This window comes from Solanum stenotomum, chromosome 5 (assembly GCF_019186545.1).
Source record: "Solanum stenotomum isolate F172 chromosome 5, ASM1918654v1, whole genome shotgun sequence".
In the NCBI taxonomy this organism is placed as follows: domain Eukaryota; kingdom Viridiplantae; phylum Streptophyta; class Magnoliopsida; order Solanales; family Solanaceae; genus Solanum; species Solanum stenotomum.
In genome coordinates this window covers 18492805-18515651 of record NC_064286.1, presented here as the reverse complement: position 1 = coordinate 18515651, position 22847 = coordinate 18492805, and the positions used below count along the sequence as shown (strand labels likewise).

The 22847-nt window shown below is 36.5% G+C and overlaps 2 long non-coding RNA genes and 1 pseudogene across 3 annotated transcripts; all 3 read right to left on the bottom strand.

Annotated features, from left to right (window-relative positions):
* Positions 1-5020: 5020 nt before the first annotated feature.
* Positions 5021-6379, bottom strand: LOC125865551 (uncharacterized). Its single transcript, XR_007446359.1, has 3 exons — positions 5995-6379; positions 5774-5883; positions 5021-5102 (listed from the first exon to the last, which is right to left on the bottom strand). It is a non-coding gene; the product is annotated as an uncharacterized LOC125865551 (long non-coding RNA).
* A 287-nt stretch (positions 6380-6666) lies between these two features.
* LOC125863732 (serine/threonine-protein kinase RUNKEL-like) lies at positions 6667-9372 on the bottom strand (annotated as a pseudogene).
* A 205-nt stretch (positions 9373-9577) lies between these two features.
* Positions 9578-13693, bottom strand: LOC125865552 (uncharacterized). 2 transcript variants are annotated; one of them, XR_007446361.1, is made up of 5 exons: positions 13632-13683; positions 11379-11505; positions 11228-11287; positions 10946-11011; positions 9578-10396 (listed from the first exon to the last, which is right to left on the bottom strand). It is a non-coding gene; the product is annotated as an uncharacterized LOC125865552 (long non-coding RNA). The 2 variants fall into 2 exon arrangements; XR_007446360.1 differs by lacking the exons at positions 11228-11287; positions 11379-11505 and having other exon boundaries at positions 13632-13693.
* Positions 13694-22847: the final 9154 nt, after the last annotated feature.

Here is a 22847-nt window from a genome sequence, read left to right as displayed (position 1 = left end):
GCGATATTGAATGACATAGTGTGCACTGCAACAGATACGAACCCATTGGTGCTGACGAGATTGAGTATTAGACCACCATATCAAGCAATTCGCCACACACTCTGTGGTCCTCAGTCAATGGTCCAGTGGACCAAGCACAATGCCAAGCGGTTCCACCAATCGCTTCCTTATGCGCGCATATGAGCAGAGAAGCTCGGGTGTGGTTGAAAATAGTTATGAACTGTTAAATCCTCGGGTTGCACTACACAGACATCACACGTGATAGGGTGTGTTTGGTGTATGCACTGATGACGAACACTGAATTAAACATGGGGCAGTCTTGAAGTCCGTTATGAGAAAGGCCCGGGCGTATAAAGGGCGCAGGTATGCTTTTGGAGGTATCATTACTCAGTTATGTCGTGCTGCAGGTGTACCAGAGGAGAGTTTGGATTATATGGCACCCTTTTTCCAGCGCCAGTGAGTTCGATCCACCACTCACCACTTCGGAGAGCCATCGCCACGATGAGCTGATTATGTCCTGTATGTATGGGCTGGAGATGCTACGACACCAAAATGGATGTCGGGCGTCCACTGAGGAGCAAGTGGGGCAGGTTGAAAGGAGGTACCCATTGAACGCACACGCCAAAGCATTGCTTTGCATCAGACCTGATTTCCATGAGCCTGTGGATGATGATGTGCCCACAGATGAGGACAGGTTGCGTACTGGTTCTAATGTTGACTCTGACTCAGACACAGAGGAGGTTGACCCTATACAAACCGGTGAGGAGGCAGAAGGCAGAAACGCCATGGAGGATTGATTAGGGAGTCACCTTACCGCTATTCTCATTTTGTGATTTTGTGTAGCACTAGGGACAGTGCTAATATTTCAAGTATGGGGTGGGGTGTTAATTCTCACTGATGTGTATATTAATTGAACAACGGTAAATTCTTTTGTTTTAGTTTTTCATTTGGGTTCCTTGGAAGTTGTTTTCGATTTTTGGCCAAGGATAGTCCTTTTGAACCGTGCAAAACACAAAAAGATTGTCTTTCTAGGATCGAGTCAGTCGTCGTTGTTGAGTCACATTGCCCTATGATAGATGGATGATGACCGTCTTAAGGGCAAATTTTCGTCATTGAGTCGTAGGTATGGTATGTGTGCTGAAGCCTGAATTTTGAAAGAAAATTGTATGAAATAAAATTTTGAATTCCTATACTTGATTCTAATTCGTGCAACTTAAACTGAAATAAAACTTTTGCATGAGTTGAGTGTGTGCCTATGATTGATTGAACTTGAGTAGAACTTGTGCCCCGAGTTGTAAGGCATTGTACTGTCTGTGTATTGCATCTGATTCTAGAACTTGCCCATCATGTTATTGAAACGAAATTGAAGTGTTGTTTGTGTAGGAAATGATAATAGGCCTCCTTGAATATGTTCAAAAAGTTAGCCTTTTCATATACTATCACTCGTAGCCTATTGAGCCAATAGCCTTTTATTGATAGCAGGATTTTCACCTTATACCATTTTATTGACTCCCTAAGTTGTTGTGCACCCTACTTCCCTAAAGCCCTCGGTAAAAATAAAAAAAAAATATTAATAAAAGAGCTGGTCCCTGGAATAAAGAAATGAGGTACGATTTGAGAAAAGATGAAAGTCACTTATGAAAGCGTTGTAGAGAGAGGGCTGATAAATAAAGAAAAGAATGGTGATGTCTTAAATGTACACAGTGCTTAGGGGAGTATAAGTCACCACTATATGATTTTCCTACCCGTCACTTAGCCGACATTATAATCTAGAGAAGCCCTATTTGATTCTTTACGAAGCAAGCTTAATTAGTGATGTACACAATGGGCAAGCTTATGGTTGTCAGTGCATGCACGGGAGATTTTCTTTTTGAGTGAGAGTGTTCTGTGATGCCAAAGTTCTTAAATTTTAGTCAATATGTTGAATTGATTGTGAGGACTATTCCTTTTATTGAGGGGGCACTTGTATGAAAGATAGGTGATACCTAATGGCAAACATGAAGTTATTAGCTTTGGTTGCAAAAAGTTGTTGAATCAGTACTTGAGTCATATGATATCTGAAAGTGGTTAACACCAAGTGTAAATGAGTACATACATGCTTTGAGCTGATAAAAAAATCCCTGAAAGGAATTGGCGGATGCACAAATAGTGGTATTAGGGCGTGGTCTAGGACTAGTATGGTAAGTTGTTCGAGTACAAACAAAGCTCTAAGTGTGGGGTGGTGATCTTGGGCGTATTTGCATGCTTAAGAACCAAATAACAACCACATTTTGGCCAAGTCATTTAGACTAAATAACATGATTAGTTGTGTAGGTGAGGTTAAATGAAGAAACGAGCGCTGAAACATGCCAACTAAAAGAGCAACAAGAAAGTAGAACGAAAAATGAAGAACAAGGCATATATGTATCCCCTCCGTGTCGTGGAGAAGGAATTTATTATTTGTTTGTGCATTGGAGTTGGAGACAGAACACTTCGTATTGTGCACACGTCGCGGAGAAGAGATGTTTGCTAGGATTGGGATTCTTGAAGGCTCTTCACGTCGCGGACATTGTTGCCAGATTTGGCCGATTTTGATTAAATATAAATAGACTTATCATATTTTTTTGTTTTATTTTTTTCTGAGTTTTGAAGATCGACGACTTAGGGAGCTTTTTCATCTGCATTTTAGGGTTCATTACTAAACTATTCTCTATTGAATCTCTTTATGTTATTTAAACATTGCGTAATTGGGAATCTTGATATGAGTAGGTACTTGATGATAGTGTTTTATTGAGTTTAATGGGTCAAATTTAATTATCACATGAATCAATCTTTTGCTCTTGTTTTAGTATTTCATGCTTGATCACCAAAGGAATAAATATCTTGTCTGAATTGAACTCCGGAGAAGGATAAAAGGATAGAACGTGAGGCAAAAAGAGTATGATTTACTCTTAGATTTAGAGTTGATTTGTATTTAGGATAGGGATATACCTAGGAACCTTGCTCGATTAGTAGACAGGACGAAATCATAATGAATGCTCGGTAATTGGTTCAGCCTATCCCCGCTCTACGATGTAGTTAGGCTGCCAATTATCGTAGGTGTGTTAAGCTTCTAATTAGAATATAAATAATATGAAAATCCAATTCACTATTCTTGATAACACTTGTTTCAAATTGAAAGTATTGGAAAAATTGAATTAATCTAATCTCGAGTCCCTATGGGTAAGATACCCGACTCTTAAAACTAGTCACTTGAATACTTGCACGACCACGTACACTTGTGTGTGCGATTCGGCGCAACAGTTGTCTTACCTACTAGTGGGTTATAGTAGGTGCCATCGTGACTTGGGAAGTTGGGTCGTGACACAAATATACTTTAGTTGAGTTGGATATGAAACAGTCCAACACACTATCTTCTCGTCTAGCTATACGATTTAGAGTAAGAGGCTCCATGTCTAGGTTATTTTGCCTATACTTCTTATTGGTAGTTCAGTTTGCCCTATCCTTGATTATGCTAGTGTCAATGCAGATTGTCTATGCTTCCATCTATTTAGGCATTGCTCATTCTTAAGGTTTGCTATTAGATGTGGTGTTCAAAAAGCAACATTGTTTTAATATTTATATGGTTTTGTCCACTATATAATATGGTTTATGTCTTACCAGTTGCACGTTTACTATAATTCACAGGGAAAAGATTGAGAACGCATATTAGGAAGTAGTTTGATAGGAAAAAATGATCTTAGAAAATAGCAATTGAGGTATAAGATGAAACTAACCAAAACCGATTGTAATGCTGAAGTACTTGGTAGCCTCAGCAACATGCTTAAAGAGTGCCAAAGAAGAAAAATCAACACCTATACTGCACCCATAGCCTGCAAATTGATCAACATTTAAACACCAAGTTTCAAATAAGAGCTTCATGGTGGCAGGATACTGACAACTATAGCACCTTAGTTCAGAGTCCCAAAAAAAAATCACTTGTTTGAATACTTAAGAGAAGTGTAAAGACATCCCTGGATGGTTAGGAAGACCTGCATAATTGACCTTCTTTACTTGTTGATGGGAAGATAATTATTCAGCAATTTCTTGTGCATTCTCCTACAAGATATTGAAATAATTTAGTTAGAAGACTGTGATGTGCCAGAATTTTACGAATACAAAGATGAAGATGCAACAGTATGCATGCCATAATAATGAATGTCTATAGGGTCAAGAATAATAGATTAACAAAGGCGCAAGAAGGCACGTATGTTTCTAGAACGAGTGGTGGGACAACTAATTTCACCACAAAAAAAGCAAATAAATTTAAACTTGTTGTTTTTCAACGTGAAGAGCCATTGTTTTGATTCCTCTCAAACAAAGTCAAATAATCGAATGACGTTAAACCTGCACCTTCAACATTTTGTAGGAAGTACACCTCCTTCGCCAAACTGCTTAAGTAGGAAAATTATAAGCAAATTACCAGGACACTTGACATGTTCAAAGGAGAAACAAGGCATCAGTCATTATTTACGCTCAATACGCTATACATAACTAACTAAAGATTTTCAAATATAGTGTCAATGAACTGATTTCTTAAACTTTAATTAACTTAATCAACAACAAGAAGTACTTCATGCATTTAATTAGGAACGGCTACTCAGACTACGCCACAATCAACGCCAATCGAACACTCACAAGGAATCAACAATTTACCCTTAAAGAAAGTCGTCACCCTCTATCCATCATCGGGCATCGTCAATCCAAATGTTATTATCAAAACAAAAACAAAGAAGATACAAACTACAAATCAAAAACTAAAATAGACCAATCCAACAAAATATCAACAAAAACATCCACAATATCAAAGTCCGACAAGGGAATACCAATCCATAACAAAGAAAGAAAAGTTCGCCCGACAAGGGCACACTCACAGTATACAGAAATATCAACAAAATCACTACAAGGGAGGCTATCCAAAACAGAAAATGAGACAATGTCCTCACTTCGGGCCAAGTACTTATCATATTTTCAGGCACATTTTACCTAAAGGAACCTGCTCTCATCAATACTTTTCCTCAATGTTTGGAGCCATTTCTTAATCATTCTCTTTGGTTTCGTAAGCCATTTTTAGTTCAAAACACCTACAAATGAAGCCAACATGTCAAAAGTTATTGAGGACACTTAGAACAATGTATTAGTATTTAAGCCAAAGAAATCATCAAAAGAAGGTCTGAGCTAAGCTGTGTGAAGCTACTATTTTGGTCATGCCATCACTGTCTACTCCGCGTTCGCGGAGGAGTGCTGCGTTACTTGTCGTTCTGGGTACGGGTTGGCTTACCTACTAGTGGGTTATAGTAGGTGCCATCGTGACTAGGGAAGTCGGGTCGTGACACAAATATGCTTTAGTTGAGTTAGATATGAAACAACAGTCCAACACACTATCTCCTCGTCTAGTTGGTAGGAGTAAGAGGCACCATGTCTAGCTATTTTGCCAATATTTCTTATTGGTAGTTCCGTTTTCCGCTATCCTTGATTACGCTAGTGTTAAGGCAGATTGCCTATGCTGCCATCTCTTTAGGCATTGCTCACTCTTAAGGTTTGCTATTAGATGTGGTATTCAAAAAGAAACATTGTTTTCATACTTAGATCTGATTTTCGTCCACTATATATATGGTTTGTCTTACCAAAGCAAAAGAATAGTTGCACATTTACTGCAATAAACAGGGAAAAGATTGAGAAGGCATATTAGGAAGTAGTTTGATAGGAAAAAATGATCTTAGAAAATAGCAGTTGAGCATAAGATGTAACTAACCAAACTGCCTGTAATGCTTAAGTACTTGGTAGCCTCAGCAACATGCTTAAACAGTGCCAAAGAACCTGTTAGAACAACTCAGCACTGATCCTGCACCCATAGCCTGCAAACTGATCAACATTTAAACAGTAAGTTTCAAGGAAGAGCTTCAATGGTGGCAGGATACCGACAACCATAGCGCCTTAAGTTCAAAGTCCCAAAAAAATCACTTGTTTGAATACCTAAGAGAAGTGCAAAGACCTCCCTGGATGGTCAGCAAGACCTGCATAATTGACCTTCTTCACTTGTGGATGCGAAGATAAATATTCAGCAAATGTTTGTGCATTCTCTTGCAAGATATTGAAATAATTTAGTTAGAACACTGTGATGTCCAGAATTTTACGAATATAAAGATGAAGAAGCAGCAGTATGCATGCCATAATTATGAAAATCTATAGGGTCAAGAATATTAGATTATCGAAGGTGCAAGATGGCACATATGTTTCTAGAATGAGTGGTGGGACAACAAATTTCACCACCAAAAAAAACCAAATAAAATTAAACTTGTTGTTTTTCAAAGTGAAGATCCATTGTTTTGATTCCTCTCGAATAAAGTCAACAATCGAATGACGCTAACCTTGCACCTCAACATTTTGTAATGAAGTACACCTCCTTCGCCAAGCTGGTTAAGTAGGAAAATTATAAGCAAATTATCATAATGACACTTGACATGTTCAAAGAGAAACAAGGCATCAGTCATTATTTACGTTCGCTACACATAACTAAAGATTTTCAGATATAGTGTCAATGAACTGATTTTTTATACTTTCATTAACTTTATCAACAACAACAAAAAGAATTCTTGAACTTCATGATAAATTATGTTTCTATTAGAAAATGTAATAAGGATATCATCAGATTACCTGGAAAGGAAACTCCACCAGTTTAAGCAGATTTGCCAACTGTTGCATAACCTGATGACTAGTAACCCATCTTTTCAGTGAAGGGGCACTCAAGAAGATGGAGAACAACAGGAAATAAATGCATACTATTCTCAGAAGAATTTCGACTTGTGACGCTAATTATCTGCCCAAGGCGTTTATCACCCTTCAGTTGATGAATCTACCCAGATATACACTCAAGCAAACTTGGTACAGTTGATGTGACAACCATCCCAAGGGCATCTAAACACTGCATCACAAAGTCATTCTTCTCCTTAACCAACCTATCAACGGTCGAGAGCAATTTAGCATTGCAAAAAACTAGTGGCAGCCACCTCTTCCCATTCATACAAAGTAGATCCACAAATATGAGTGCCTTTCCAATCAAAACATCACTTCCCTACTCTATTAGAGTCAACAGATTCAGAACAAGATTCTTGTCTTCGACCAAGGCAAGAAGGTACCTTCCAACACTTGGAAGTGTATGACTTTCAAGGAGGGTCATGTTCATAATGTTTAAGCAAATTTTTTACTCACTTGAATTACACTTGACCAGACTTGAAATCACATCCTTGAATGAAAGTTTTTCCATGACTCGTTGAATACTAGAAGGGCTAAAACGAACAAGATGAGCCAAGCAAGACCCTGCTGTCAGCCTCATGCTCTCCTGCTTTCCAGAAGCCCTAAATATGTAGCAGAGGTTAGTAATGGCATCTTCGCTGGTGAATGGAGCTGACCAGTACCCACCTTGACTGGAGATATTTCCAATTGTCCTCAGAGCATAAAGTATAATAATATCATCCTCTCCGTTTCGTAAAAGTGATGAAACTAATGAAATTATTGGACTTGTAACCTACAACATTAACATTTTCAGAAAGGAATGTTAAGATAGAATGTGAGGCTTTGCAATATCTTATTTTTTCCACAACCCGAAGAGAAATATCTTAACACACTTGTTCATTTTACTGCTATATAGTGTTGCACTACAAGGGAATTGCAAGCTTATTAGTTCATCCAGTAAAATACAGAGAAAAATTTGTAGAATCTTGTATGTATATTCTACAATATTTTGTGATGTGGGACAGATAGCTAACAGGGATAAATTGAAGTCTATGCCAAGTTATCATTTGTCATCCATCTTATTTGTCATGTTAGAAATTTGTCCCGTGCAGATTTCTAGGACATGATTTACTACAAGATAATCATTATATACACTTGCCTGTCCGAGAGTATACATGACTGTATAATTATGACTAATTAAAAGATAAATGGTTTTTAGCTCATTAATAAGTACACCTTTTATATCCAAGTGACAACCTGCATTACTTCTCATAAGAGCTGCATTGGTGCATGAATTGTGTTTCTGACAGTGTCTATGCTTTTAAGTGATTGCTCATAGAAAACTTAATACTTAAAACCTCATTGCAATATAGCTTAGTAAGATATTGTGGAGAGGAATTTTAATAAATATAGCACTCCCTCTGTTTCAAATTGTTTGTCCTCCTTTCCTTTTTTGTCTGTTTAAAAAACAATGTGTCTTCTCTTTTTTGGAAATTCTTTAATTTCATCTTTCCACATGACATGTTTAAGACCATGAGATTTAAGAACATTTGGTACATTCTAACATGTCTTTAATTTAAGTTCACAATCAAAAGTTTTCTTTACTCTCTTAAACTCTATGCCAAGTCAAAACAAGACAAGTTAAAATGGAGGGAGTAATAAACTTGACAAGCTGCACCAATAAGAAGTTACAGCAACAAAGATACCTGCCAACAGGATGAGGGTCTGTTGTCCTTCAATGGAGATTCCATTGGTTTACTATTCCGAGCATGCTCATCTTGAGTAGATATATAAAATAGTAATTCGCCCAATGCAGCCATGGAAAACCTTCTCACTTTCTCTTGCCTGTCTCTCAATCCATCAGTTAGTACACCTAATATTCCAGAATTTTCCAGCTCATCCCTAATAAAAGTAAAGTGACAAATCAACAAGACAATAAGTGAAGCAAGTTGAGTACGCAACAGAGAAACCTTGGAGTGACGAAGCATTTTGACTAGAACCAACACAATGACCCATTGGTCAAGATGTTGGCTGCATCAGCATTGCTGCTCAAAAGCTCAAAGTATCTGATCACATTTTGCTTCTCGCCTGAGGGAGTATTCCCACTAACAATACTGATGATTCAACTATTAAAAGAGTCTAATTGCTCCTCTGACATTTTGACAAAATCAGACAGTTGAGGTGCATCAAATGAAAGTGAAGGAATTGCATCTGAACCACTATCTGATTTTCAGCTAGGCATTACAGATCTGACTGACAGATCAGATGGATGCCAAAGAATATCTGAAAGGTTCGTAGATGGTTTTGAGATATCAGAGAAACCTTATTTTTATAAGAACTGGAAGAGGAAAAGGAAGCATGATTGAAACTTCAACGTCATATAATTGGTCAAAAGCACTTCCAAACAGTTTACCTTTAGTGAACTTCCAAACAGCTGCCACCAATTTAACTTATCCTCTGTTCATCTTAGGGCAAGAAGGAGGGGAGAGAGAGGTGAACTACCTGGGAGGAAGGTGTCTTTAACATACCCCTCAATTTTCTTGCTAATCCAAAATCACACAGCTTCCAGAAAACAATTGGAACTTCAACGACATATAATTGGTCAAAAGCACTCGTCATGACGTGGAAAAGTCACAATATAAAGATCACCATACCTTCCTGATTCTATTTAAATCCAACAAGATGTTTGATGGCTTTAAGTCACAATTAATTATTCCCTTTGAATGCAAGTATCTGGCATAGTAGACAAAAAAACAAAAAGTAATTCATGCCCAAAACAAGTGTTACCAAAAGAACAATGAAGGCAAAAGATACTTATTATAGAAGAGCTCTAACAAGGCCACGAGCTCGATCATGTATTGAATCATCGGGAAGCTTACCATCCTTTAACTCAGAGATTAAATGATGTTAAAATCTCCCAAGTGTGGTTTAAACTAAAATACAGGTAAGATGATGAAGATGCAAGTTGTGACATTACCAACTACAGTAAACTATGGTCATTTTGACCACTCTTTATATACAAATCAAAAAAGAAACCTATTTCTTTCACATCATTTTGCTGGCACAAGAAACAAGTTAATCCAAAGAGTGAGAACCTATATTTGTATTTTGTGAGACTACAAACAATCATCTCTAATTAAGTATTCAATCGCACATGACACCGATGTCCTTAGTGCCTGTTTGGGAAATCCCAATGTAGGCATGCAACAAATTTACCATGAAACCTCAATATCCCACGCCTCTACTAAAACAAAGACAAAGAAGAATTAGGGTGTTGTCACAAATTTTGGATGTTCGTGTCTAATGTCAGCATAAGGCATCCTATATGCCAACACAGCAGTTATACCACTGGAACAATGAAATGTTTTTATAATATAGCAGACCTGCCAGTGTTTACCTGCTGCAACAAGCTCATGAAATCTCCTCCAACACAATATTCTAAAACCAACCACAGGTGTGCAGATGTTCCATACTTATGGATCGGTTGAATTAGAAAATAAGTCAGAGAAATCTTCTTATTAAACGCCAAAAGGACCTTTACCATAGAAACGAAATTGAAGAAAAAGAAAGGAGTTACATGCAAATCTCACCAGGAGTAGAACTTCAATACATTTGCATGATCTAGAGAACGAAGAATTCTGAGCTGCAGCAAATGTAGCCAATAGAAGAATAAGTACATGCATAAAGGAAACTGAAAGAAATAGATTTTGAGAAAACAGGTTGGGGTTCTTGATCATTTGTTCACGAGACTAGAAATTTATGCCACAGAATAGAAAGCCTGTTTTACGACTCATATAATTTCCAATAATCTCATAACTACAATAGTCACAAGCATCAAGTTAGTGCACCTAATATTCCAGAATTTGCCACCTCATCCCCAATAAAAGTACAGTTACAAATCAACAAGCCAATAAGTGAAGCAAGTTGACTACGCAACAGAGAAACCTTGGAGTGACGAAGCATTTTGACTAGAACCAACACAATAGACCCATCGGTCAAGATGTTGGCTGCATCAGCATTGGTACTCAAAAGCTCAAGGTATCTGATCACATTTTGCTTCTCCCCTGAGGGGGTATTCCACTAACAATACTGATGATTCTACTATTAAAAGAGTCTAATTGCTCCTTTGACATTTTGAAAAAATCGGACAGTTGAGGTGCATCAATTGAAAGTGAAGGAATTGCATCTGAACCTTTATTTGATTTTCTCCTAGGCATTACAGGTCGGACTGAGAGATCAGATGGATGCCAAAGAATATCTGAAAGGTTCGTAGATGGTTTTGAGATATCAGAGAAATCTTATTTTTATAAGAACAGGAAGAGGAAAAAGACATGATTGAACTTCAACGCCATAATTGGTCAAAAGCACTTCCAAACAGTTCACCTTTAGTGAACTTCCAAACAGTTATGCCACCAATTTAACTTTTCCTTTGTTCATTTTAGGGCAAAAAGGAGGGGAGAGAGAGGTGAACTACCTGGGAGGAAGGTGTCTTTAATATATCACTCAATTTTCTTGCCAATCCAAAATCACACAGCTGCCAGGAAACAAATGGAACTTCAACGTCATATAATTGGTCAAAAGCACACCCATGATGTGGAAAAGTCGCAACATAAAGATCACCATACCTTCGCCATTCCACTTTCATCCAACAGGACGCTTGATGGCTTTAAGTCACAGTAAATTATTCCCTTTCCCTGCCAGAAATCTCTTGACCTCTTTTTGCCTCAAGTGCACTTGGTTTCTTCAAATATCCTAAATCAACTCTCCATTTCATTTTCATGCAAATATGAAGAAAAAAAAAACCACATTAAAAGCATCAATTCAAAACTAAAGCAAGCCAAAAATAACTACGAAAAGAGCCTCAAATGAGGTGAAATCCACCATTCAAGCCAAAATAACTACGAAAAAAATCCCCAAATGAGGTGAAATCCACCACTCATCATCACCCCCAACTTAGAAACTTTGTTTGTCCTCAAAGTAAAGAAAATAAAAAACACAAGAGGCTCTTATTTCAAGACACACCACAAATCAATTTCCCTCTCTCAATTAAGCACAAAGGTAATGGCTTTGGTTGGTACTAGCAAATATTCCACATGCAAACTTTTCACAAAAGAAATCCTCTCATTCTTATGAAACAGTTTTAAAAATCAAGAATCATTTAAGTGACATCAACTCAAACTCAAGAAATGACTCAATTCATTAACTCTTGGACATGCTCACTTGAAAATAAAAAACACAAGAGTCTCTTATTTCAAGACACACCACAAATCAATTTCCCTCTCTCAATTAAGCACAAAGGTAATGGCTTTGGTTGGAACTAGCAAATATTCCACATGCAAACTTTTCACAAAAGAAATCCTCTCATTCTTATGAAACAGTTTTAAAAATCAAGAATCATTTAAGTGACATCAACTCAAACTCAAGAAATGACTCAATTCATTAACTCTTGGACATGCTCACTTGACTCAATTAGGAATTTTCAAAATCACCACTTTTTCAACTTACATGCCCTTACAAGAAAGAAGTGTCCCAAAACCTCACACACATATAAACAAGACAAGGGACAAAGATTCAACACTCACACTCACAAAGAATCATCTCATGCAAACAAATGTCACACCATAGGCTTGCCCATATTTTCAATCAACAATGACTCAACTCCATTTGGTTAGAAATCTCAAAGGACTTTGTTAAGCTTGTAATGTAGGCTTAGGGAAGGTAAGGATATTATTTAGATATAAGTGACTACACCCTCCTTGAACGATACACAACAACTCATCATTTCCAACTTTCTCCACTTTTATTCACTTTTCAAACCCATGCACATTCCACGCTATTTTTCATTTTTCTTTTCATGTTTCCACTCTAGATGCCACACATGCAACCATTTTCACTTTTGGAGGATTCAAGTCTCATTTATTCATTTTCTGTCATTCTTTTTCAAAGTTTTTTTCTTTAAGACTTTCCATCCATCCTTCAATTTCTCTTTTCTTTTTTGTTTCTTTTTTTTATATCAAGCCCTCATGTGGTAAGCATTCCTTCAGTGAATTTCCCATAACACCCCCAACTTAGGCTTTTAGCCTCAACTTTCACATCCTCAAGTTCAAGGAGGGAAGGGTTCAAAAGAGGGTTACTTTTTCAAAAAGGATAAGGCTTGTAATATGGTTTCCAATAAAAACGATTAGGCTCAAAGGAGGCAACTAAGGATATATTTAGTGCAAAGGTGGGATTTTTAGGCCAAGTGGACTTCAAAAGAACATCAAAGAAAGCCTAAGATCATTTCTCCAACCAAACTCAATCAAGACAGACATTTCAAGACGAACCGGGCAAGTTCTAGGTGACAAAAGCAAACACGAGGCATTATTCAACAACTCACCACACATGGCCTGCAAATCAATCAAGATGGTTCAAAATCTTACTTCCTTTTCAAAATACAAGTAGCATTGAACATTTTAATCGCAAACGAATCAAAAGTCACAAAAAGAGTTGTAAGAGTGTCACAAATTATTCATAACATGCTCAACCTTTTTAAAATAGAGAGGTAGTATGCTTAACACTATTCACATGCATGACTATCTTCTTAGTACCAACCAAGTCAAAATCATCCCAAAAAGACGACAATTTTGCACTTAAGAAAGCCGTCAAGCAATCCATCATCAGGCAATTTCATGCATCTATTCAGGAACGGCTAGGTGATAAAACTACACACAAGGCATTATTTAATAACTCACCACACATGGCCTACAAATCACTCAAGATGGTTCAAAATCTTACTTCCTTTTCAAAATACAAGTAGCATTGAACATTTTAACCGCTAACGAATCAAATTTCCTTTGTTCATTTTAGGGCAAAAAGAAGGGGAGACAGAGGTGAACTACCTGGGAGGAAGGTGTCTTTAATATATCACTCAATTTTCTTGCTAATCCAAAATCACACAGCTGCAAGGAAACATATGGAACTTCAACGTCATAAATTGGTCAAAAGCACGAGTCATGATGTGGAAATGTCACAACATAAAGATCACCATACCATCGTGATTCCATTTTCATCCAACATGATGTTTGATGGCTTTAAGTCACAGTAAATTACCCTTTGAATGCAAGTATCTGGTATAGTAGAAAAAACACCAAAAAAGTAATTCATGCCCAAAAGAACAAGTGTTACAAAGAACAATGAAGGCTAAAGTTCCTTACAAAAGAGCTCTAACAAGGCCACAAGCAAGATGATGTATTGAATCTTTGGGAAGCTTACCATCCTTCAACTTTGAGATCAAATGATGTTAAAAATCTCCCAGGTGGTTTTTAAACTAAAATACAGGTAAGATGCAGATGCAAGTTGCGACATTACCAACTACAGTAAACTGTGGTCATTTTGACTACTCTTTAAATACAAATAAAAAAAGAAACCTATTTCTTCACATCATTTTGCTGGCACAAGAAACAAGTTAGTCCAAAGAGTGAGAACCTTTATTTGTGAGACTACAAACAATCATCTCTATTAAAGTGTTGTAATCGCACATGACACCGATGTCCTTAGTGCCAGTTTGGGAAATCCCAATGTAGGCATGCAACATATTTACCATGAAACCTCAATATCCCACGCATCTACTATAAAAAAAGACCAAGAAGAATTAGGGTGTTGTCACAAATTTTGGATGTTCGTGTATAATGCCAGCATAAGGCATCCTATATGCCAACACAGCAGTTATACCACTGGAACAATGAAATGTATTTATAAAATAGCATACCTGCCAGTGCTTACCTGCTGCAACAAGCTCATGAGATTTCCTCCAATATTCTAAAACCAACCACAGGTGTGCATATGTTTCATACCTATGGATCAGTTGAATTAGAAAATAAGTCATAGAAATCTTTTTATTAAACACCAAAAGGATCTTCACCACAGAAACGAAATTGAAGAAAAAGAAATGAGTTACATGGAAGACAGGAAAAAGATAAATCTCACCCGGAGTGGAACTTCAATACATCTGCATAATCTAGAGAATAAAGAATTTTGACCTGCGGCAAATGTAGCCAATAGAAGAATAAGTATGCAAAAACAAAATTGAAGGAAATAGATTTTACGAAAAGAGGTTTAGGTTCTTGATCATTTGTTCACGGGACTTCAAATTTATGCCACGGAATAGAAAGACTGTTATGACTCATATAATTCCCAATATTCTCGTAACTACAATAGTCACAAGCATCAACAATCCTTAACATCTAGAAATATGATGAGGAAAGTTGTTTTCTATGACCACACTTTCCAAAAGCATATACATTTAGCTTCTGAAGTAGTTCAGCTGCTTCGGCAGATTTCTAAGAACTACAGATAATGTTAAAACAATTGAGTACACTGATCCATAAGCACTGTAGATTAGCAGGCACTAATAGAATTTCACCGCAAGTCAATGCATATAACTTACACAACAACGTGTTGTAAGTAGACGGTTTCTAAAGTCCATACTGAGGGACGGTTCACGGATAATTTCCCTGTAAATACCTATTAACATAGCATTCTTCCTTTATGTCTATTCCTCTAAAAAAGTTTACAATTAAAAATTCCCAATTAAATCTTAAATTCTCATCTTCCCAATAGGGTGGCCTAGCAATCAAATAGTGATAGTAACAGTTTGGGAACTAAGGTTCAAATTTCACAATAGACAACACTAGGTGATATCTTCTCATCTACCTAAACCTTGATCTACATAGTTAAACAAACAGTACTATGCATTAAAATGCACGGTGGCCTAGATATCACTGTTATCAAGAGGATAAATCAGGCACTTCCACAATTTTATCATCACATGCAAGAAAATGCAGCGAAGGGTCTATCGAAAACAGTCTAATCTCTCAACCTCCCAAGGTAAGATAGTTAAACAAACAGTACCATGCACTAAAATACACGGTGGCCCAGATACCACTGTTATCAAGAGGATAAATCAGGCACTTCCACAATTATATCATCACATGCAAGAAAATGCAGCTAAGGGTCTATCGAAAACAGTCTAATCTCTCAACCTACCAAGGTAAAGATAAGGTCGGTGTACACTCTACCCTCCCCAAACCCCACTTTATGAGATTATGTTGTGTACGTTGTTGTTATTGTTGTAGGTGAAATCAAATTCGAAATTTCAACAATCTAATTCCCCTTCCCTAGTAAACTCTATATGAATTAAATCTCAAACTCAAATTACAATTAAAATTCAAATATAAAAACAAAGAAACTTTTTTCATGGGGTTTCTTACTTCATGAAGAACCTTGTTTGTCTGAGATTTATCCACACTTAAAATCGCAAAATACTCTATTGTCTTCTTCTTTCTTCCTTTACATACAGTCTGCAAAAAGACAAAAAAAAAAAAAAACTTAAAGAACACTGTTAACCTAAAAACGCATACAAAAGAAGAACAGAGAAAAAACAAACAATTACTGAGTGTTTTCCATGGTCAATAGCTTCACATATACGATACTGATTCATATTTTTCACTTGCTCACAGCTAGGGTTTTTCCTCTTTTTCTGAATCTGAAATTGAAACTAATACAGTTCTTTTCTCTCCTAATCAAAGAGATCTACTGAAGAAATTCCTTGAAATCAAACAAAAATTTACTGAGAATTTTTGAAAATGGTGAGATTTGTGAGGAAGAGAGAGAGAGAGGAGATCCCAAGAGCGAGAGAGTATACAACGGTTAGATTGACAAATAATAAATGAAATCTAAAAATTATTTTTATTTTTAATTTAAGATAAAAGGAAATTTAAAAAGTTAGGATGGGGGAGNTTTAAAAGGGGGGGGGGGGGGGGGGGGGGGGGGGGGGGAAGGTATATTTTCTGTTTGTTTAATAATTCTCCAAGGGTTTAAATTTGAATCCATGTATTTTATTAGTTGAATAAAATAAGGTACATCTAATTTAAAGACATTTTTAATTTTTTGTTTTGTTTTACTAGATAAATATGCTTTATAAAAAAAAGTTATTTTATTTGTTTGAAAATGAGTATGTTTGATCAAAATTTTAAAATATGTTTATTTAAAATATATTTTTGGCCAAATAGAATTTCATAACTATTTTATTTGGAGGTGGAGGAGAAAGTATATCAAAAGAAGGCAATGTCAGAGAGAGAGTATATGACTATAAAGTGGGTTTAGAATGTGCTAGCTATTCAATGACGCATACATTATAAGTTGGATTTGCAATAATACATCCATACTTGACATTGATGGTTAGTGGAATAACAAATCAAGACTTTTTTATTTAGCTAGCGTTTGATCACAAATTTTTAAATATTTTTGACAAATATTTTCGAGTGAAGTGTCACCATGCGTTTTGACCATAGATTTTGAGAGAAATATTTTATCTTTTTTTAAGATATGAATTATACCCACAAGTTTTAAAAATTATTTAAAATACTCATAAGTTTGTATTATTTTTATTATTTTTTTTAATCAAAAGATTGGGTCGAGCCCATTTATTATAAAGAGAGCCAAACTTAACGACTTGAGTCCAAAAGTGACTCCAGCCCAACTCTAAAAAGCAATTACTAAAAACAAAAAGAAAAACAAAAATAGACCAGCAAAACAGAATAAGAAAGTGCAGCCAAGAAGCAGTTCTTGCGACTTTGAAATATTTCCATGGGAGAGATATGCAAACTGAATCGATGGTGAAAACACAATCATGCGGTCGAGTAGAGATCCACCTAGGGCGTTCACAAGTCCCACGAACACCATGAATTCATACTCAATGAAGACTTCTTCAACCACTAGACCGGGGGTTCCATGTCACCGATGGACAGCATCAATCTCTCGCATAAACTAATCGATCTTCTTAACTACGGAACGACCATAGGTAGTATCCATTTCTTCATCCCTAACAGGTTGAGCTCTATCGAAGCTAAAACCACTGTTTAAGACTCCGATTTGGAACGTATCCATTGTCAAAATTGATTGTCAGATTCAGGTAATATTTTCTTCAGCTTGCAAATCTGAGTTGTTGGTTTGTTGTATTGATCCCACCTGCAATTTACTCATCGTTAGGTATCCTTTTCTTCATCCCTAACAGGTTGAGCTCCATTGAAGCTAATACCACTGTTTAAAGACTCCAAATCGGTACCTTACGAGTGTTAACTTCGCAGAACGAGGTAACATTTTATTCAGTTGATTGTATTTGCATAACTGAGTTGTAGTTGTTGTTCGGTTGAATCCCCCTGCTATTTTGACATTTCCTTAACCTTATATTTGGTACCCCCAGTTTTTCCAGTTGTAGCATCGCCCTTCCAGTATTTGGTATCTCTAACAATGAGTTAAAATATTTCACCTGTGTACCTGCAAAACTAAAAATTATGTTAGTAAAAAAATCTGCGACTTGATTGCCCTCTCTATATATGTGTTTGACTTGTATGCCATTTTCTGCCAACATCTTTCTTATGTATGTTGTATCTACTGAAACAATCCATGGGGTTTCCCAATCTCCATCTAAAACCCTTTTACAGACTAAAGAGTCTGTTTCCAACACTACAGGTAAAACATTATGAGTACAACAATACTCTAGACCAAATCTTAAGGCTTTCATTTCAGTAACAAGAACTGATTCCCTCCCGATGTTTCTTGTCTTAGCATACACAAATCTCCCTTCAACATCCCTAATACAGAAAGCACTAGAAAAGTTACCTGTATTTACATCAAAGCCTCCATCAGAATTACATTTAAAGCCTTTTACAGGACATGCCCATCTCACTACCTTACAAGAGATCAATGGCCTGTAATTTTCAAAAAATTGGACCATTAAAGGCCATGTATCAGGAATATCTGCTAACCAGGGGTATAAAACCTTGGCCAACAATGATAAATTTTTGTTGATTTCCCCCACCATTCCAACAAAAGACATCCTGCCTCCATGTCTTATTTTGTTCCTTCTTTTCCATAATTGCCATCCAATAAGACTAGGTACAGCAACAATCAAAGGTTTGAGTTTAGGGGCACACTCAAACTTCCACCAAGTATCAAAGATTTGATTCATTTGTACTACAGGACATTCAATACCAGCAGCACCTGCAAACAAAGTCCATAGTTTTCCAGCATCAGGACATTGAACAAATAAATGTTCAAAAGATTCATGTTGATTACTATTGCAGCAACCACACTTCATTTCATTTACAATTTTGATTCTCACTAGTACTTCACCAATAGGAATTCTTTTTTTCCACAACCTCCACATGAAAAAGGAAATTTTAACAGGAAGACCTTTCTGCCATATGTATTTCACCACCTCCTGATTTGGACCTCTCTTTCTTAATGCCTCCCAAACAGATTTAACAGTGAATTTGCCTGTACTACTTAGCATCCACCAGGCCTTATCCCATTCATCATGTTGTCTAAGTGGCCCTAGTGCTTTGTGAATCTGATTCACTACTTCTTCATTAAAAATTTGCCCCAATAGGTCATTATTCCACCTTTCATGTATCATCAATTGATTGACATCTTCATAAGAATAATAGTGGTGATCTGAGATGGGAAAATAGTAAAATAATGCCCCTAATTGAGTCCAGTTATCAAACCAAATGCTTGAGTGACCACACTTAGGTTCCCACCATATATCTTGATCAATAACATCTCTAGCTTCCAACATATATTTCCATATTTGAGTACCCCCTTGCCAATTTACTACTTGTGGTCTATGTGATTTACAATATTTGTTCCATAAAAAATTAGCCCACAAAGACTTTTTGGTCCTAAAGTTCCACCACAGTTTTGCAAATAAAGCCTTGGACACATCAAACATAGACCTGAACCCCAATCCACCTTCATTTTTGGGCAGACAACAATCTCCCCAAACCACCCAGTGCTTATTTCTCCCATCTTCCTTGAAATTCCATAGAAACTTTGCAAAAATTCTATGTAAATCATGAATCACACACTTGGGAGGAACAAGAGAGGATAGAAGGTAGATTGGGATACTTTGTAGGACACTGTTAATAAGAACAATTTTCCCCCCAAATGATAACAGCTTACTCTTCCATAGTTGAAGCTTAGATTGTACCTTTTTGATAAGTTCAGCAAAGTGAACTTTTCTCTTTCTTGCATGTCCAATGGGACATCCCAAGTATATGAGAGGAAACTTTCCTCTAGCAAATCCTGTAATGTCTTCCACCCTTTGTATGACTCCTCTAGCAGCCTTGCTATACATAAAAAACTGACTCTTCTGCTTATTAATCAATTGACCAGACTCTTTTTCATATCTTCCAAGAGTCTGCATAATCAATCCCAATGAAACAGGGTCAGTAGATGTGAAGATAATAGTATCATCAGCATATGCAAGGTGATTGATGTTGTCACTCCACTTAGGCATGCCAAAACTCTTGAACTTGTTATCCTCAAAAAGATTATTTAAAGCCCTTGACAACACTTCAGCAGATAGGATAAAAAGAGCAGGAGATAAGGGATCCCCTTGTTTCACCCCTCTAGTAGAATGAAAAAAACCATGAAATTGTCCATTAATAATAATGGAATACCAGTTATTTGCAATTAACCTCCATACTTTATCTAACATCATACTGTTAAATCCCATTCTTCCTAAAACTTGAATTAAAAACCTCCAATCAACTCTATCATAAGCTTTAGCCATATCCAGCTTAATAACAACATTTGCAGGCTTTCCCCTCTTCCTTATATCTGCAATTATCTCCTGGGCTAACAATACATTCTCAGTGATACTTCTTCCCTTAATAAATCCAGATTGATTCTGAGAAATAATCTTAGGCAGCAATACCTCAAACCTGTCATGAATAATTCTAGAAATTACCTTGTTCAAGAAACTACTCAAACTAATTGGTCTTAAGTCTGAGAAAGTCTGAATAATGTCTTTCTTGGGAAGCAAGATCAAATTAGTATGAGTAATAGATTTAGGTAAAGTTTTACCTTCAAAGAAAGCCTGAACTATTCTGATAACATCAGGGCCCACAATATCCCAACAGGTCTGATAGAACAGCCCAGAAAAACCGTCAGGCCCACTTGTACTATCCCCATTTAGAGCAAATACTACTCCTTTAGTCTCATCCTCTGTAGGTAAAATATTCAAAGTTTGATTATCAGCTTCTGACACCAGCCTAGGAATATTTTGAAGAAGTGAATAATCCTCATCACTATTAGTAGCTGTAAATTGAGCTTGGTAGAACTTTATAGCTTCAGCAGTTAATTGGTTATCCCCCTCAGTCCAGCTACCATCCTCCAGTAACACCTTTTTCAACCCAAGCCTCTTCCTTCTACCTTTTACCAAGCACTGAAAGAACTTGGTATTTCTGTCTCCTTTTGAAAACCATAGCATATTAGCTTTTTGTTTCCAGAACTCCTCTTCATAATGTAAATATTTCTTATACTCAGCCTGCGCTCGTTGAAGGACCACCCTATTGGATGCAGTAGGGTATTCTTCAAACAAATTTTCCTTCATTTTCATAATTTCCTCTCTAATATGAAGTTGTTTGAAAATATCACCAAATTTTTCCCTACTCCATTTAGTCAAAGCCTGTCTAGTTCTCCTTTGCTTAATTTTCAGATCCGTAAAGACATCACATGAATCAGCCACCCAATTGCTCCTAACAACTTCTTTAAAGTCCTCTCTACTAGTCCAAAATCTCAGAAACTTAAATGGTTTATGGACATGTTGAGTATCACCTCCACAAGTAACTAATAAAGGTGCATGATCCGATCCAGTTCTAGCCAAATGTTGGACTTCCGCATTCCCAATGGCATCCACCAGAGTCTGATTTATCACCACCCTATCTAGTCTTTTAAAAATACAGGCTTCATCATTTTATAATGAAAATGTTCAGTGAAAAGTGATGAGAACAAACATAATTAATATGAATTTGAAAAAGATGAAGAAAACAAAAGGAAAATATCATTGACTTTATACAACAAAAAAAAAATACTATTACTACATGCCATTGGAAGTAACTTTGGAGAACAAGTTCGGATAAAAATTGTATAAATTATGCTGTATAAATTTGTACAACAAACTAGGAATGAAATTTAGTCCAAAACTATAAATAATGGGTATTTTAAAAAAATATAAAAATATGGTATAATTTTTAAATTTTTATAAAGAAAATATTTTCCAATTTTCCAAGTTTGGTTGACTTACATATTTTGGAAAATGTTTTCCAAATTAACTCATTTTCCTAAAATTTAATGAAAATGACTTCCTTTCAAAAATTAAGGAAAACGTTTTCCAAAACTCTACTTCATCCTTCAATATTTTTTTCTTACCTTACCCAACCCTCTCCACACAAAAAGAATTAATTTTTTTTAATTTTCATATTTTTTAAATTTCAAATACTTTTTACCGCTACCCCCAAACCATCCCCCGATGAGTCCTAGATTTGTAGGGCTTTGTTTTGATAGTTTTAGTGCCCTCAAATGCTTAATTTATGCTATAAACTGATGCTAAAGCCTTGATTTTCAAGTATATGGATTGAGGAGCAAAGCAAGGACACTAACAGGCAAAAAGGAACAAAACAAACTGAAGAAGTGGAGTAAGGCGAGTCTGATGATCGCCAAGAGCATTTGGCGACTCGCCGAGTAGCTATTGAGACCGCCTAAAGTTTCACTGTGCTAGCCATGAGGGAAGAAACCAAGTCGGCGACAGGGAAGAGGCAGCCGACGTGTCGCCGATCAATTCTGCGATGATAAGAGTGATCGCCCAAAGTTACAGCACTTGAGGATGCTCAGAGTCTATGCAAAAAGGCGATAAAAGAGAGCAAAGGGTGGTTCGCCGAACCAGTCGGCGAACCCTACTTACCTCGTCTAATGGCCCTTCTTGGCTAATTTTTGGCAACTATAAATTGAATTTTGAACTGTTAATTGAGTGCTCGTTTTTCCAGATTTTAGCTTGCCACCACTTAGAATAGTTTCTTAGTAGACTTGAAAGCTTTTGGAGATTTTGCAATTGGGTTACTAATTTTCTTCAATTTTGAGCATTGTAAAGGCTTGAATGCTCTTACCCAGTTGATAGATAATCGATTTGATAATTGTTTTTACCTTTTTATGATGTTTGGATAAAACCCCAATTCTTGGGGTGTGATCATGCGATTATGAGTTGAATTAAC